Consider the following 18,900-nt stretch of genomic DNA (forward strand, 5'->3'; position numbering starts at 1 on the left):
GGAGGACGTGGGAAACCAAAGCGACACATGCTTTTGTGTTTTTTGCATGTTTTGCGATGAAAGTGAGTTTGTATGCCTCTAAGAGACTCATCTAATACATTCATGTCAGTAGTGATATGTGTGTCAACAAAATGTATTGTATCATTATCTGGTGCACTACCAAAGAGAGGTGAATTTTTTACCCAAAGCAATCCATGATCATGTTGACTCCCTCTATTTTGAAATTCAGTCACAAAAAAACAATCCACTAATTCACCAAGGATGGTATTGTTGTGTTTCAACTTCTGCTTCATGGCTTGAAAACTATGCACATAGTATCAAGATGTTGTGACAGGATCGCGCCGGAAAAGTGCACAAATGAATGAGGCTTTGTTTGGGTAGTCTAACTCTTTGATATAAGGATTCAATGTCAAGAGACGGGTCGTGTACCCTAAGGACTAGGCTAGGCAAGGACTACGACCAAGGGCCGGGCTAGGCAGTATGGACAGGGGATCCGTCTAGGGCAAGGGGCTAGGATCCCACCTAAAAAGGGAGGTTGGGAGGAGGATCCAGGAGAGCCTAGTTTCCTAGTTTCTTACACTGGTATCAGAGCAAGATGGAGAGGAGGAAGGAGGGTGGAGCCATGGCGGGAAAGAAGGCATGGTTTTCTTCTCAAGGCATTTACTATCTCTCTCTCTCTCTCTCTCCCGGAATCTCTCTCTCTCTCTCTCTCTCTCTCTCTCTCTCTCTCTCTCTCTCTCTCTCTCTCTCTCTCTCTCTCTCTCTCTCTCTCTCTCTCTCTCTCTCTCTCTCTCTATCGACTTCCGCCGAGGCATGGCCTCTCAAGGGCACTCTCTCTCTTTCACGATTATGGAGGGGCCAGCCAAGGGCGGAGCCGCAGGAGTCACCCCTTCTATGGCGAGTTTCATGGAAAGCTCAAGAAAGGAGAAAACAGGGCGAGAACCACCCCTTGGTCGGAGATGGGGCCGCCAGTTGACCTATATCGAATAAAACCAGAACGGCCTTGTTGGGCTCGCGCTGCCGTGGAGACGGTTTTTCGACACAGGAGGTCGCCCTGGCTGGGCTTGCAGCAACGGCTAAGTCGCCTTCGTCTTTGGCGCACCTGCTATACAGGCGGCCGCCATCGATGGCATGCTTTAATTTTTTTGTTCATATCTTTTTTTTTCATAGTGGGCGCCCAAAAGGTTCCCTAAGGCCACCCTTGGGGGTCGCTCCCACAAGCTCAGCCACCTCGTCCGCAGTCGATGGTCGTGGTCGCATGCATGGATCGTGCAACCCGTACACAGGACACGCTCAGAAATTTCTGGTATGACCAAGCTCTGCACGGAGTCATAAAGCGGTCACACATGGGCAAGGCCCAATGCTACGCACCCCAGAACTAGAGGCAAGCATCCGAGGACTCGCGGGCTCTGGGAACTGGGTCGGGAGGCGTCGTAGGCTCTTCGAGCGAACTGTTTGCATTGAGGGACGAGTTCACATGCCGAGATGTCGCATGCAAAGATGGAACATCAAGGATATGGCTATGCATAAATGCATGCATGGGGCAATGGCAGCATCCAAAGGTGGCACACGTTTGCGGAGCTCATATGCACACGCTCCGACATGCTTGATTGCTGGAGGAAACCCGAAGCTAAGTGACTGGAAGCCAAGGTAACTTTTTAAAGTTATGTTTTCGTCTTTCACGTATGCATTCGACACAAGCGGTTATGCTTGAGTAGTCGTAGAGATGGTTATGTGCTTCTTGGGGTACACAAACTTTGCACAAGACTGCAAGTACAATGTACATTCGATGTTTTGATATCATGCACGACATGGAATGCCCTAAGAGAAGGCATACGACCTTGTATGCTTGATATGGTATGCTTACGATAGAACACTTGGTTGAGTCATAGAAGATGGATGTGTGTGTCAAATTACTTCGGAATACACTGCATGTGTGTCATGGCTTCTACCCTACATGCACGACATGGACATAGCTCTTGCGGAGCGGGCATAACCATGTGTGCTTGCGGCGGGTATGTCTTTCGTAGCATGATGCAAGGATGTCCTTAGTAGTTTCATATACTCTAATCTACTCGATCAATGCAGTGTCATATCTGTAGAGCATGTTGTTGACTTGCTTGAGGCAACTTGTAACTCTTATGCTTGGGACGTGCTAGGGTAAGCCTAAGAGGTACCATGTTTGCCTAAGCGGCTGTAAGAATGCCTAGGATGCAGAAAAATGTGTGCCTAGCAGGCACCATGTTTGCCTAAGCGGCCGTAAGAATGCCTAGGAGATCATGAAGGTGTGCAGGGCATGTATACACACGTCTCAAAGGCAATTATCAAGTAGAGCTTGAGGTATGCAAGGCGTCAAATCATGCATCACATGCATGGCATGGTGATGGCATGTACGATGCAAGGACACTAGATTGTGCTACCTACTTGTGCAGGGCATGAGTAAGGTTAGACACATAAGGCTTGTCCAATGTGAGACTAGGCTCGGTGCTACGTCTCTTACTCCTTACGTTGGATGAGACTAGGCTAGGCGCTATGTATCTTACTCCTTATGTTGGAGAGTTGGTTCATGTGTGAAGCTTGGGTATGTGGCGACTTCACACGTTTGGCATATGCTATGAGCATACAAATTTGTGAAGACATAGGTAATGTGTTTGCAGGTTAATTCATATTGCAAGTTATTTCATTTTGTACCAGGCGGGTGTATAGGATATACGACAACGTCTGTGTAGATACGGCTATAAGACATTTTGGAATGAGTTTTTCCTTCCAAATTTCATGACAACTGGTTGCAGCAACAACGACCAGGTTAGCCAAGTTTACGTTTTTTTTTGTTTTCACTTTACTGGGCAATTACTGTCATTGTGCACAGCAAAGTGCTTTGGCAATTTTATAGGAAGCACGGATTCAAGGAACCGGCAAGGTGCCCCTTTCAAGTCATCCTCATAAAGTCATGACCCTACACGGTAGACGATCAAGATTTAACTTGTATTTTCTGTTGTCTCTCTTGATGAGAGCATCATACAGATAGATTGTGGAATGCTTATAGGATAGGCTGCAATTCAGGCATAAGATGTCTAAGAGCACACATTCTGGGCACACACTCTACAAATTTAAGGAAAGTTCCTCAGTTCAACATGCTCTTCTTTTCTCTCTTTTTCTTATTTCTTTCAAGAATAACGAAACTCTTCTAAGAAGCTTTTGCTACATATTCTGCTCGTGAGTCAGTTTAAGCCAAGATGCTCTAACTCACAGCTAGCATGTTGTCGAGAAATTTGCGGTCTTGCCGTCATGGTAACTTGTGCTCTTGCTCTCTTAGCCTCTCTTGCTTGCACCAGGATCTGTATACCATGTAAAGAATGAGGATGCAAGAGAGTTACACAAGACAAGCACAAAGCACACAGAGATGGAAAGCTTCTTCTTCTTCTTCACAGAAAAGAGAGTACAAAATGACTAAGTGCTAAAGCTGAAAAGTAGCACATATGTACATGCGGTCACTAAGTGTGAACTCGCTAGAAGCGTACTAGGCTGGCACTATAAGTGTAGTCCAGCTGTAGAATCACTGGCAGAGATCCTCCGTGTGTCGGTCACCTAACGCGCCAGTGAGTAAATGCCGTAAGCGGCCAAGACCCGTAGTGGATGCCAGCTCAAGGTGTAGAGCTCGACATCTCAACAACCTATGAGTCCAAATTTGTGGATTTGTGGGAACGGTGGGTTGAGTCACTGGCAAGGGGGGAAGCTACACCCGATTTCCTAAAAACAGATCAGTTCACGCATGGTTTATGGCCTCTTCTCAAGGAGAAGGTGAAAGGTAGATTCCCGGCTACGTACGAGTTAGCCGTTGAGATTGCTCGCCTTAAGGACAAGAAGCTGCGAATGAAAGCCAAAGAAACCGAGTCAACAGAAGCAGGAACATCGCGTCGACCAGCAACTACGACAACCACCATACCACCACCACGGACTCTTGGGGTGAGAGATGACCAACAAGATATGTTGGCCCATATTACTGACCAACTGCAGAGTTTGTCTGTCCACTTTATACAGCAAGGGAGGAGTCAAGAAAGAGATCAAGACCCTGGAAGAGCACGACGACAAAACAGGGAGTATCATTGCTACAACTGCGGAGAAGACGGTCATGGTATGTACTACTGTCCCAAACCACGACAAAACTATAATAGAGGAGGTAGGAGGAACCAATTGTCACCCCCTAGAGAAAGAACACCCCCACCCCGAGCACCACCCCCACCAACACAAATTCTACGTCCACCCCAGACACCACTACAAGCATCCATCCCACCTCTTCCACCAGCCCCACCACCTGATCGCCCTGTAAACATCATAAGGCTAGAAGAGAAAGGAAAAGCCATAGTAGTGGATCCACCCAGAGCAAAGGAGAGGGACAAGGGTAAGGAGAAGGTAACCTTTTTAGAACCACTTGAATCCATGACTGTGAAAAGAGCTAGGAGGGAGAAAGCTACACAATCAGATGATGAGAGAAGCATGAGAGGAGAAACTAGCAAGAGGCCATCCAGGCCACGACGGAATTGGGCATCACCGACTTCCAGCTAGGGGAAAGTTCAAAGCCCTATGATCTAACATTGGATGTGGCAGAGCAAGGACCAAAGATTACATGGCCATAGCTGCTACATCTTGTACCTAAAGTAAGGCGACAATGGTCTAAAATGGTAAGTACAAGACGCTCCAAAACAAAGGTAGCCGGAGCAATTTCGGGATGCAACATGGATGACATCCTTCCAATTGTCGACGTAAACATAAAAGGAAAGAGGGTTGGAAACACCTACATTGATGGAGGTGCACAAATCTGTGTAATGAGCGAAGCTATGATGCTTCGATTAGGGCTCGAGGTTGACAGGCCTTCTCCATGCAAGGCAAAGATGGCAAACAACGCAAAAGTAAAGTGTGTGGGTGTGGTAAGTTCCGTGAAAATCAAAGCTTTCAACACTGAGGTAGAGGTAGATGTTTTTCTAATGCCTACTAAGGTGGAGGGCTATCCACTAATTTTGGGAAGGCCATGGTTGATGGCCATGAAGGCAAAACAAGACTGAGGTACTGGCCTTCTACGCATGACCGGTAAGAAAGGGGAGACAATCTACTACGACATGAGGATTGGCAAGCAGAAGCAAATGAATATGGAAACATCGGCAAATGAAACCACTAGCGAATCTTCCAGTTCTGAGGAGGCGACCACATCCACCGACGAAAGTGACAGTTCCATTGATGTGATGGGTATCATTATGAAGGATCCACAAAGGGTAAGCACAACTGGTGATCCATCACCAAAAGGGAAACCCAATGAAGAGGAGAGAAAATCACCTGGCCTAGGAGGAAGTAGGTTGAAGGGTATGTTGTCTACGGAATTAACACTTGAGGAGAAAGATAGTTTTTTGCAAATGTTGATGGGATTTCCTAACCTGTTCATTGACAACTATGAAAGAATCACAGGCATTATAGTGGTGGAACATCATATTAAGCTGAAGAAAGGGGTAAAACCAGTTGTGCAAAAGCTACGACGATTGGGGGTCATACAAGAAAAGGCACTCTTGGCCAAGGTAAGGAAACTGCTGGAGGCGGGATTCATCTATCCTGTAGAAAACTCAGAATGGGTGTCACCCGTAGTAGTGACGCCTAAAAAGAATGGTAAGTGGAGGGTCTGTGTTGACTACAAACCACTAAATGCAGCTACAAAGAGAGACCACTTTCCTCTCCCTTTCTTGGATGAAATTCTGAATGAAGTAGCGGGTTTTGAATGCTAAACCATCTGTGATGGTTATTCAGGATACTTTCAAATACGCATAGCCTTGGAAGATCAGCTAAAAACCACTTTTATCACGCCATGGGGTTGTTTGCATACAGGGTTATGCCATTTGGTCTCACAAATGCACCTGCCACATTCCAAAGATATGTCACATATGTTTTTCAACCGTTCTTTGGAACATCCATAAGAGTGTTCATTGATGATTTTTGTATATATAGCTCCCGTATTTCACATTTAGAAAAGGTAACTGAAGGTTTGGCTAGGTTGTAGAGCCTAGGTGGGCAATTAAATGTGGATAAATGTCACATTGGGGAGAGTAAAGTCATTCTACTAGGCCATGAAATTTCAGCAAGAGGTATCAACGCCGACCCAAGTAAGGTGTCCGCACTCATAGCCCTACCTTCACCAACGACCGCACGTCAACTGGTCTCTTTTCTACAAAAGGTGAGGTATTTAAGTAGATTCATACATCTACTATCACAACTTGTTCTACCACTGCAACAACTCACTCAAAGATCAACTTTCACTTGGGACGAGGAAAGCGAACATCACTACAACAAGGTAAAGGAGGTCTTAGCCACTCTGCCAACTATCTCACCACCTAAGTGGGATGAAAAATTCTATGTCACCTCAAGTGTTGGTGATGACTCATTGGGGGCTGTGCTACTCCAAAAGGATACGACGACATCTTTCATGAGGCCAATCTACTTCTCTAGTCGAATGATGACAGCAGGAGAGAAAGGTTTCATCCATGTGGAACACTTAGTCCAGGCTCTTAGATTTGCAACTACAAAGTTTAGGTCATATTTGATGCCTAAGCAATTTGTGATTCTAACCACGGATGAAATATTTCCCTATGTTGTACAACACATGGATGTGTCTGCTAGAATTACTAAATGGCTAGTTCGTCTGCAAGAGTTTGACTACACGGTACAGGTAGAAATCACGACAAGGAAAAGTTTGGGGGGACTCATGACCTACCAAGTCTTTGAAAGGAAGGAGAAGCAATCTAAGGAAGGAGAAGTCCGATTACCTCCAGTACCACCGATGGTAGAAGGAGCATATTCTCTCTACTTTGATGGAGCCTACAAGCGAGCGTCCGACAAAGCAGCTGCATGCATAGTGGTCTTTGATGACAAAGGGACAAAGGTATTTTCGTTGGGCCAATTGTTAGATTCACATTCTAACAATGAAGCTGAGTATGCAGCACTAACCAAGGGTCTACAATGGTGCGTCTCGCAAGGTGTACAACGCCTTAATGTATTTGGGGATGCTCTACTTTTGGTAAGGCAAGTAAATGGAGCATGGACATGCAAGAATCCTAGTTTAGGGACTCACTTAAGTGGTGTAAAAACCTTGTTGGGTAAGTTTGAAGAAGTTCAAATACACCATATCCCAAGGGCTCAAAACCAAGAAGCAGATGCCCTAGCAAGTGAAAGACTACAGGAAGTGGTGGTTGGAGCAATAAAACTAAAGCTCCCTCTATTTCAAGGCAGTGATGCCTTGCCTGACATCATGCATTTTTTGGAAACAAGGGAATGCCCATCAGATTTAACAAAGGGACAGAAGCAATGGCTGACGCGGAAGGCCACAAGGTATCGACTGATAAATGATGGTTTGTACAGTAAGGGTAAGGACCAAATACTCAAGAAGGTCCCTCTCTCTCTAGAAATCACGGGAGTAATTGCTAGCTGTCACGAAGGGGTTTGTGGTGGTCACTTTGCCCTAGACATAAGAAGTAGGAAAATCTTGCAGACAGGCTTCATATGGCCTAGCCTCATCAACCGTGATGTACACCACTGGTGCAAAACGTGTAAGTTGTGTCAAAAGGCCGGCACTAGGTCACTTATGCATGAACCACAGACACCTATTCTCTCATATGGCCCATTTGAAAAATGGGGTATCGATGCCATTGGTCCATTACCTAGGGCCAACGCAGGAAAATTCTTCATTATCATGGGGGTCGACTACATGACTAGATGGGCAGAGGCTACAACCACCACTAGAATCACAGCGGTAGAGGTAGCTAAATTTATCTACGAGCACATATACTGTAGGTTTGGCACACCTTTAGAGATCATCTCTGATAGAGGGCCAGGTTTCAGAGCAGACTTGGTAGGAGAATTAATGCAGAAACTGGGCATTACAAGGAGGCACTCTTCACCATATTACCCTCAATGTAATGGCCTAGTTGAAAAGGTAAATGGAATGGTTTCTAAAATTACTACCAAGCAGGTAAACAATCATCCTGGAGACTGGGATAAGTATTTACTACCAGCTTTATGGGCCTACAGAACTTCATTTCGTACATCCTTGGGATTCACACCGTATCATCTAGTATTTGGTAAGGAAGAAATCTTGCCCATTGAAGTGCAACTACAAAGTCTCAGAGTAATGGCAAGCCAGCTTCAACAGCCCAACATGCATTTGAGAGATCACATCATCAACTTGGAAAGACTGCAGCTGGACAGAGAAGAAGCAATAAATTATTATGCAGCATAAGCAGAGCATAGACGGCTTAGCTTTAACGAGCATGTCTGGAAAAAAGAATTGAAGAAAGGAATGTTGGTGCTCCGCTATGCCAATCGCTTTGACACGCGCAAGGATAAGAAACTCCTACTCCGATGGGAAGGTCCTTTCATCATCACGAAAAAGTATGCCAATGGAAGCTACCAACTTATGGAGGCTGATGGAAAACTTTATAAAACCAGGGTAAATGGTTGGCAACTTAAACCTTATTTTCTTCGATTTGACCATGCTCATCCAATTGACATTCCAAATGAGAATACACCATCAGCCGCCACCTCCGATGATAATGATCAAACAGATGAGCTAGAGACATGAATGCCTCTAGCCAAAAGGGGAGGGCTAATGATGGGGGCTTTTCACAAGCCAAGCTCCCATACCCCTCTTCTCTCGTCCCCACCCCATGAAAACCCCCTCTTAGGAAGGGAGTGATAAAAGGCATTGGAAAAAGTAAGAAAAAATAAATTATGATTATGTAAATATATAAGAAAGGTAAAATAGGCCACCTCATGCCTGCGGGGTAGCCCATCCCCACCTTGCCTCCTTTTTCTTCACTGTTGCCCCGCCGTGTGTCTCTTTTCCTCTCCTCCACTTAAAAGGTCAACCCCCTCTCTCCTCCCCTTGTCCTTTCTCCTTTCTCTCTCCCCTCAAGCTACCCCACCTCTCACCAATAATGCATTATAACTCACCAATAATGCACCCTAACTCACATGCAACTTACTCTATCTTCCAAAATAGTATACCCACACCCTCTTTCTCTCTCCTATCATATCCCATGACCCAAATACCCCCCTCTCTCTCTAAAGGGCGCCATGTCTTTTGTCTTGTAGCTAAATAACCTCCCCCACACTCACACACACTCAGTTTCACTGAAAAAGGTGCCCACAGACCCATCCCCACCCGGTGGTCACCTGATTTTTCTTGTGTTCACACACATCTGCACACAGATTCACCTCTGAACACACTCCCCTCTCTCCCTTCTTATAATTACTTTATTCTCCATGTCACCTCTCACTTTTTTTTATCAACCCATCTCTCTCTCTTAGTCTCTCTCTAATGAGACTGCTGTTCTGGCACATATACACACAGCCAGACAAGTGGGGCCCACAGTCACATGGCCTATGTAGATAATGATTTCTTCATTTCTAAATTCTAGAATTTCTCCCCCCTCCTCCCCTATATAAAGAGGGGTCACCATCACACTAAACACACAACATCACCAAAGAACACACTATGCACTGTGTGTGCCTAGTGCACACACACACACCCACACCATCACCATCACCATCACCGCAATCACCATGCTTGTCTTGAGCATGACCTCTACACCCTTGGCTATGGAAGATGAAGGCCAACTAAATGAAGGATGATGGCCATAATCCTCGTGCGAGTCTTCGCCATCAACTCCCACCTATCCGCCATGTGCTCTACCACTCTCTCCCTTCTCATTCCCCTACCATATGCTCCCCATTTCATTGCCTAATTCTCTAAATAAAGCTTGAAGTTTTGTGAGCATGTATTCTTGCAATGTTTTGCCCATGTGAGATGTGCGGAATCGCCACCTAGTCTTGTGTTTTGGAGTGAGTTTGTGTATGTGTGAAGGGTGTGCGGATTCGCCATCCTTTTGTGGTGCTTAAGTACTAAGCCGCTATACCCCCTCCCTCACTCTCTCTCTCTCTCTCACTTGATCTCATTCCCTTTCCTCTTCATCATTACTCCCAAGCATCCATCTCTCTTGGATGAAAACTTTGTTATGGTGGTGTGTTGTTTGCGTCCTAGCCGTTGAAGCTAGGTGGTGCCCCCTGTTTGCTTTACCATGACAGGCTCGAGGCGCTCCATTCGATCCCCCGGTGTTTTAGAGGCCGTCGGGGGTTCGGGGTTCGCTTTGCTCCCGTCAGCAGATTCGCGTCGGGTTTACCAAAAATATATCGAGAAATTTGCGGTCTTGCCAGGAAAGCACGGGCCTTATGGCTATGAGAGTTTGTGAGATAACTCAACAAAAACTATATGAAGGAGTTAAACCATAGATGCCATGAAGAATAGGGTTTGGAAAGAAGTGCAATAAAAAAAGACTCACTCTTTCTCTCTTGCACTCACACACACAAAGAAAGAACGCAAAAGAGAATGTCAAAACAATACGAAGATGAAAACATCAAGGCTATGGTCATATCGTATCATGGGTAATATGAAAGGGTTAATGGATGAGTTAATGGCATTCAATCTTGGCTGACCAAATAGGCTACGAATTGTTCTTTGGAATTGTAGTTTTGTGCTTACCATAATATATATATTTTGTCTAGTGATTGGGATTAATTGTGTGTACAAATCCTCTTGGTTCATAGCAAGATAACTACGCTTACATCAAAAAAAAAATTATAGTCTATGAGAGGTAGTATGATGGGATCCGGTGATAGAAGTATTTCATTGAGCCTTTCAGGGCCGAAGAGAAACACTATACGTTGTTGAAAGTGTATTTTACGGCTAATCCATACGTTAATTCTAATAGATCGTACAGAGTGAAAGCGATAGAAATGATCATCATGTGGGTTATTCATCTAGGATAGTATGTAAGAAATGTAGATATGAGAGAAGTGAAGAGATGAGAAGTTTCCCTCCCAAGCCCTATTCTTGCCCGTAGGCAATAAGGATACTGCGGGGAGAGATGTACCTGTAGCAAGAGAACCTAGAGAGGATGAATTACAAAGAATGAGAGAGATAGGTTTGGTTAAGGAGATGAGATTAGATACATATATATATATATATATATATATATGTTGGATTAGAGATGAAAATGAAAACAACAAGAAATCAAGAAAACATCAATGTAGAACACATCTTACTTGAAACCCTTCGACATCATTATTGATGGGAGAGAGAAGAAGAGTGGATAATTCCACTTTGATTGATACACCAAGTGCAACACCTTCTTTGATTAGAGTTGATCTTCCAAGGATAGCGCACAAGAATGGCTAGTCTTCCTCTAGGAGAAAGTGTAGTCTTGGGCTTATGTTAATGGGACTAAGTACAATTAGGCATTACTACTCACTCCCTCGAGAATTCCTCTCATCAATGGCTTGAATGCTTGATTTCTTTCCAAGGAAGAAGAGGTCCCCTTTTATAGGTGAAGGGAACCCACAAGGGTTTACACAAGAAGAGAGGAGCCAGTGTGAACAGGAATTGGAAAAGTTGGAAATGAGCTGTCCCTGCATGATCTGGGCAGACTGGGGTCCAGTATTTTGATCATATCTCCTCAACCGTGGCTCCAAATAAAAAAATAAAAATATGGGCAAAAACTTCAGCTCATTAGCTACGATTTCCATTTTAAAATTGTTTTCCAATTCGGATTGGAACCTTGTGTAAAAAATTCATCAAAATAGGGTCCATTTATGACAGCAAAAGTCTTCATGTGGTCTCCTTAGCCTAAACTTTCATTTAATTCCAAAGGACACCTCATGCCATATGAAAGCATGAAATTGCTCCTTGACAAAGTTTTGTAATCATGCTTGCAATAATGCATTAAAATAAGTGTATCTTTGAAATCATGCCACCTAGTGTCCCACTAGGATTTGATTCCCTCCTAGTAGCTATTTAAAAAGAAATGTAAGAAAAGTATAAAAAATACATAGAATATATATATATTGGAGTTTACCCTAGATATAGGATCTAGCTAGGGTGTGAGATGATAATGAAATAGTAGAAATAAAGAATCAATGCTTTTTGCCCCAAGTTAAAGAGGCGGAGCTATTGATGCTTTTTCCATAGTATTTTCTGATGGTAAAGTAAGGATATGTTATCCTTGAGAAAAATAATAGGATGAGATAGAAGGCTTATTATTATAATTAAATATGCATATGTACACTATAGGAAATATAATTATGTATCTAAAAAAATACAAGATAGATCTTGTAGCATGCGTTTCCACTATGTACATGTCACAGCACGACAACGTGGCTAACATGCTACTCAAATTAGTCTTCATCGGTTCGTCGATTGAACACTATTTTGCATAAGGGCTATGAGCCAAACAGGCTAAGAGCCGATGTCAGGAGAAGGGTAAGACCCAACTATTGGCATTCTTTGGGTGATTGTTTTCAAGATATACCCAAGGAAGTACACATCGACGTTAATGGACAAGCAAGAGTCTTTTCATTACGGATGTTTAGGGTGTCATTTTTGCACTATATGTTTCTAGTGCGATACTCAAGTTGAGTTTTTGATACTCTTGCACTTACATCAGTTGATCTATACCATGGAGTCTAGAGGCAACAATCAGTTGAGACAGCATGGCTGTCCACAAGATCTAGGCAGTTCACTTGTGTGGATGTCCTGCTCTCTCTATAGCGCTATGGAATGTGTACGGACATATTGTTTTGGGGTAAGACCCGACGGGTGATTTCTACATCACCCCATAGGCCTTAAGGATCACAGTTTGATCTGCATTGAGGATCACTATTGATTTCTCCTGGTTATACTTTCAAGGAAAGAATTCCGCAATCTACTAAGCGGTAGCAGACGAACACACTTTTCAATTGATTCCAATCAACCTGTACACGGTTGACTATGTTGGTTACCGTTATGTGCTAGTTGAGCAGTTTCTACAAAGAGTCTTATCAAGGGGTTTGACTACGTAGATTCTAATCCAAGAGCTTGGATTACAAAGGCAACACCCAGGCTTCCCAGTGAAATGCTATTTGTTTTTTCAGGAAGGGGACGTGCTCCTCTCCATTTGAATACGGGTAAGTGAACATCACGTTCAAATCTCTAGTTACGCATCTATTGATTTGGTTTTATTCCATTTTTAGTATGCTCTGCTTGGTTTTTCAAGATGTATAAGTATGCTTGAATGTTACAGAGCCATGCCAAGGGCATGTCGGCACAACGTATTTTGGGCCAAGTGTCCAATCTATCTTGCAGCCTTATGCTGTTACGAACGTACTTGTAGGGTTCAATTTGGCACATGTTGTCACATGGGAATAACATGGTTTAGGAACTCAAGGAGTTCGGTTTAGCCAGTGTGGAGAAATGAATGAGGGTCCCTCTCACTCCTGTCGTAAAGTGTTTAGAGCTACCTCCAGTACATCTTGTACTTGTAGTATGTTCTTTTTCAGAAATCCTTAGTTGAGACAAATTCCACATGTGGCGAATATGAGTCTTTGGGACGGACACTGGCGCCCCCTATTTCAAATATGTGTCACAACAAAGTCCCTAAGTGCTGGTCACATCTGTTTTCTAGATCATTTTTAGCACAATGTATCAGGAGAAATTTCATGGCCAGAAATTGTCGGATACTTAGACTAACTTGTTAAGGTACAAGTATTGCTAAACAACATTACAGATGGTTATTTATATATACAGAAAATGAAAAAGTTTCATTGTTTGCATCTAGAAGTGATCACTATTTCACCTTCTATTATGATTCAAACGTTTAAGCAAAGCTTGCAAAAGATTGCAAAAGATTGCAAATGAAAGTATTTAGTTTCTTTTCAGAACTATTTACATTCCTGCCAATGTGTGCTAGGCGCATCACATTTGTGATCAGAATTGGCAATAATTACCATGGAAATGCAGGTTCGGATCTGTTTTTTGCTAAATGCATGCATACTAGGTGTTATGGGCCCTAGTGTTTAGCAAAGGCTGATTTGGAACAACATGCATATTCCTCAAGCTGTTGCTTATGAAGCATTTTGCACTTTATGTGCACTATTTCTATGAGATTACCTTTGAGTCTACTAATCACCAATAGAGGTCATGGCTCGGTTTTGGTGTTTGTGGATTTTTTAAGTTAACCACGATGGTTATTTCGGACATTGTTGATTCTTCACCAATGTTAAACACTATTGTGATTTCCCGTTTACCAGTCATTTGGGATGACTGTCTGTAAACTGTGAGGAAAACACACCTCAGTACTGTCAGTTATCCAAGGGGATAGGCAGATTACAAAGATTACAAAGAGTAATCTTGTGCTAAAGGATTTGCTAAGAGAATACGTTAATACAACGCATTTTTAAATAGATGATTTTCTCCCTATTTTAGAATTTGCTTTTCGACTTTGAGCACCTCTTGTGGTGGGGTTGGAGATTGTGTCAATACTTTCATACGTCAAGGACTTACCAGGTGTGCTAACAGAGTATGTTGGCAAGTAACCTTCATTAGGGATGAACATGTAACGGACTGTTCAAGATACTCAGGCAAGTAGGAAATCTGGCTCACAACTGCATGAAAAGTTACGCCAAGGTTTCCTTGCATTACTCCAGTACCTTCAGAAGATCTGAAAATTGGTTATGACTTCGGACAACTCTTAGTTGTAGTTCCTCCTTTATAGTACTCAAGTGAGTTATAAATGGAGTTACCATTTAAACCCAAGTGACTCTTAGTTGTGGTTCCTCCTTTACAACACTCAAGTGAGTTATATATGGAGTTACCATTTAGACCAAAGTGGTTGCAAACGGACAACAATGTTGAAAATCAAGATATTCCTCTTGGTTTCATTGAACCTCCTCACTGCACCAATTATCGGTCATACAGAAAACTGGCTCACTTATGGAACGTCAATAAAGAGAACACCAGTATTCTTAAGAAGATGTTACTACTTGTGTTTTCGAGGACGAAAACTCTTCCTTAAGAGGGAAGTAATGTCAGGACACGGGTCCTGTACCCTAAGGACTAGGCTAGGCAAGGACTACGGCGAAGGGCCGGGCTAGGCAGTATGGACAGGGGATCCGTCTAGGGCAAGGGGCTAGGAGCCCACCTATAAACGGAGGTTGGGAGGAGGATCCAGGAGAGCCTAGTTGCCTAGTTTCTTACATTCAATCTGCATAAACAATCTTTCAATGGGTTCCATCTTTGCTCCGCACAGGAAAATGTAACAAAGAAACAATGGCATAAACAATCTTCAATGGGTTCCATCTTTGCTCCGCACAGGAAAATGTAACAAAGAAAGTTGGTTGGCCTAATTGATGGATCATTGCAAACTCATTTTGCTTAAGTTTCACCTTGTAATCGATTGATGTGCGTAGCCAAGCTCAGACGAAAGTAGTTGTTCAATGTTAGTGCTTGCTTGAACATCTTTTGCCTGCAATTGTCTACCTCGGAATTTTTCCTTGCGTAAGCGTACCCAGATAGAACCAAGGACTTTTGCAATAATAATTTTCATTGTTTTGAAGAAAAGATTTTCAATGTTGCTTGCAAATCGTCCATCCACATTCTTAAGCTCCCATTGTTCTACTTTTTGATAATTTTTATTTGCCAACACATGATACTTTCTTCTTTGACCAAAAAACAATGTTGGGAATGACAACTCCTCACAAGATTCATCATCGAAAATGCTTAGAGGACTAAATCCTTCACAAGGGGCTATACTTGCAACTTGAGAATTATGGTCCACAACTTGTTGTGCAGAGTAGATACCATGCACCAAAGTATCCGCAGGATTACTCTCATCGTCAACATCTTCTTGGTGTGGACTATAAGCAAGATCAACATGGAGTGTGAAAGAAGATGACCAAGACATATCAATTGTAACACCATGATCAATGTACAATGGAGTGGCCAAAAGGTCGGCCAAAGCTTGAAGAACACAGTTTGGATGCACAATGCCACTCAAATAAGCATGATCATATTCAAGCCTACGTTTAATCTCTACAAGGATAGAAGCTTGATTATCAGAAAAACGTGGCAACACCCTTTGAACTCGTGACAGATCCGCCATTACATTCACAATGCCTCCATGCAAACCAAGTTGACCTTCAAAGTTTAGTTCTCGAATTTGTGCGAATGGTATGTGCAAGGATACAAGACGACTCTCTCTGAATTCCATTTTTCTACAATGGGTGTTTTGCTATTAAAATGAACCTCTCTTTTCAAGCAAAACAATGGTTCTTCTTGTTTCTTCAACGCAGCCTTGCACGAATAACACACTTGCAACTCTTTCTTTTCACCAATTACCATTGATTTTATTTGCTTGAGAAGCAAAAATTCCACCTTTGACATGCTACGCAAACTATTACGAAACATAAGAGAACCACATGAAGCACAAACGAAAGCAGGGATATCTTCAATCGTCTTGACATACAGAAGAGTTCTACTAGATGAAACGGTAGACCTTCTTTGGTGAATTCGTGATGATTTGGACATGTTGTAAATTTTAGTCTTGACTTGTTTGACACTAAAAGAGTTTGGAAATAATTGCAAAAACATAAAGGCAATTTCTTGGACAGCGACATCATGAGTTTCGACAAGTGTTGTTAAACACAAGGTAGCTTCTTTACTCCATGTACAACATTTACGTTTGGGTGGCTGATCTCCACACGGATACCATAAAAAACAGCCACGTAAATTCAACACCGCAAGAGTTGGACAAGTGGAGAAAGATGCACAATCGCGTGCATCGAAACAACGGACGTCATTCCAAACGTCACCTTGGTAAAAGAAGAGTTCGCACATTGCAAAGAACATATTGCAAACCACACTAACCAAGTGCACACTCAGCATCATTGACGAATGTCGACTAACTAAAAGCGACGTTTTTTTTTAAATTAAAAGAAGGTGATTGTACATCAACAATCCAAGGGTCAACCCAAACGTTTAGAATGTCTTCGTTTCTTAGTTCTATTTGTTCTAGAATTTCATCCAGAGTTTTGGATTCAAGACATTGCAAAGAGAGGGCCAAGTGAAAAACATGTAGCAAACTTAGCAAAACATCTTTGTTCTCGGGAAAATTACAAGTAAATATAGGTTCAACATATAGATTTATGCCATTTGTGTGCAAAATGATATCATATTCCATAGCCGCAAAAAGTAAAACCTTGATATCAAGATCACAAACTACGCGCCTTTGAATGCAATAACCTATCCCGCCTTGTCAATAGTGAACCAACCAGTCTTTTTGAAGTTCAAGAGTGAAGATTTTAACTCTACCAAGATTTGATCAAAGAGATGCAGGAACGGACGGAAAATCCAAGAACAGAATCAACTACAGCTCCTTGCAAGATAACAGAAACAACCTCTCCGTCTTGGGGATATAATTTAGTGGGCAACACAGGCTGCTTGGTGATTGTAGAGAGTTTGCCACAAAAGTAGCAAAATGGGTTGCTAGCTTGCCGACTAACATTTAGACCTTTGCACACACCGCATGAATACTTGACATCCAAGCTATTCACACTCACAATCTCCAACGTTCCAAACACCTACAAATTCAACAATGACCATGAAATGAACATAAATGCATTTTTTATTAATATATGCACACACAACAATTACCTTCTTCCCAAAGCATAAGTTCATGACTTGTTTTAGCAAGTATTCTTGGAAGACACCAGCCAAAGAGAGAGGAAGCGGACACAAGATAGTAGTGTCAACAACACTAAGGGTGTTTGACAAATGCTTGAAGACATTGATGTTACGAGCAACACATGAGTAGTATCCAATTTCTTTCACTTCGTGCACCATAAACTGATAGTCGAGCCGTCGTGTAGGGACAAAGAGAAGCTGCCATCAACATGCACACATGAGAAAATATACATTTGTGTTGCAAAAAACTTTATCAACACTAACAATAGCTCGGTTGCTTGTTGAAGGTCCATCTGTCACAGTTAAACGGAAGCTAGGAGTGCCATCGCTTTTAACAACGTTCTCTATTTTGACAACAATAAAAGAAACTGTTGAAACAAATTCAGCAGCACTTGTGCTTTGAGAGAACAAATCTTTGATTTTTTGCTCAGGATAAAGTTAAAGACAATAGTCAAAAGCCTCAGCTTTGACAATCAAAGTCATAGCATGTGCATACAAATCCCACAAGCAAGTTCCACCGTCCTTGGCAAAACAGCCCTTTTCACACATGCACCCTCAAGGCGAACAAAGTCATTGACAGCAAAGGCCTCAATAAACTCTTAAAGGTAGATCTTAGTCACAACAAAGGCTACTGTATGACGAGATTCCCTGTCAAGAAGATCCGCGCGTAGATATATACCATAGTCGTACTTACATAGGACTTCTCCTTCTAGAGCAAACCTAAAATTCGCAATCTCAGACAATTCAAAACTTGCCAAATTTCTCAAAGCAAGGGTTATGGTCAATTGTGAGTTGAAAGATTTAGCATTAAGCTCCTCTTTCCCTTCTGAAGTGTTCTTAATCAAAGAAGATGAGAATGAGGAATCTGCCAAGCATCTAGATGCTTTACATAGCAAAAAGAATTAGATAAGTAAGGGAGTGATGTCTAACCATATAAACAAGCTATAAATTTTACCTTTAACAGAGATCAAAGCCTTTTTTATAGCTAAAGATGAAGCCTTGTTCAGTTTTGCTCTAGGGCTGAGTTTCTTGCCGAGTGGAGATTCGGATGACTGCTTTTTGTTTAGAGATAACGGTGACACGACGGCAACTGTGTTGTTCTGACTACCAAGGTTTTTGTTACTCACAGCAGGCGATGCTAAGTCCGGTGTTACACCCAATGAAAATTTATCGAAGTTTACATCTAAATAAAATTTCTCATGTCAATGCTCTAAGTCATATCTCATCACAACTCATAAAACAACGAAACAAATGCATATACTAACTGTCCATAGGAATATCCATTAGGTAGGTGAAAGCAATCTTCCTTATAA

The 18,900-nt window shown here is 42.5% G+C and overlaps 1 pseudogene; it reads right to left on the bottom strand.

Annotated features, from left to right (window-relative positions):
* Positions 1 to 17,122: 17,122 nt before the first annotated feature.
* LOC147443724 (uncharacterized) lies at positions 17,123 to 17,746 on the bottom strand (annotated as a pseudogene).
* Between the last annotated feature and the right edge of the window lie 1,154 nt (positions 17,747 to 18,900).

This window comes from Adiantum capillus-veneris, chromosome 13 (assembly GCF_014529385.1).
Source record: "Adiantum capillus-veneris isolate H3 chromosome 13, ASM1452938v2, whole genome shotgun sequence".
Taxonomy (NCBI): domain Eukaryota; kingdom Viridiplantae; phylum Streptophyta; class Polypodiopsida; order Polypodiales; family Pteridaceae; genus Adiantum; species Adiantum capillus-veneris.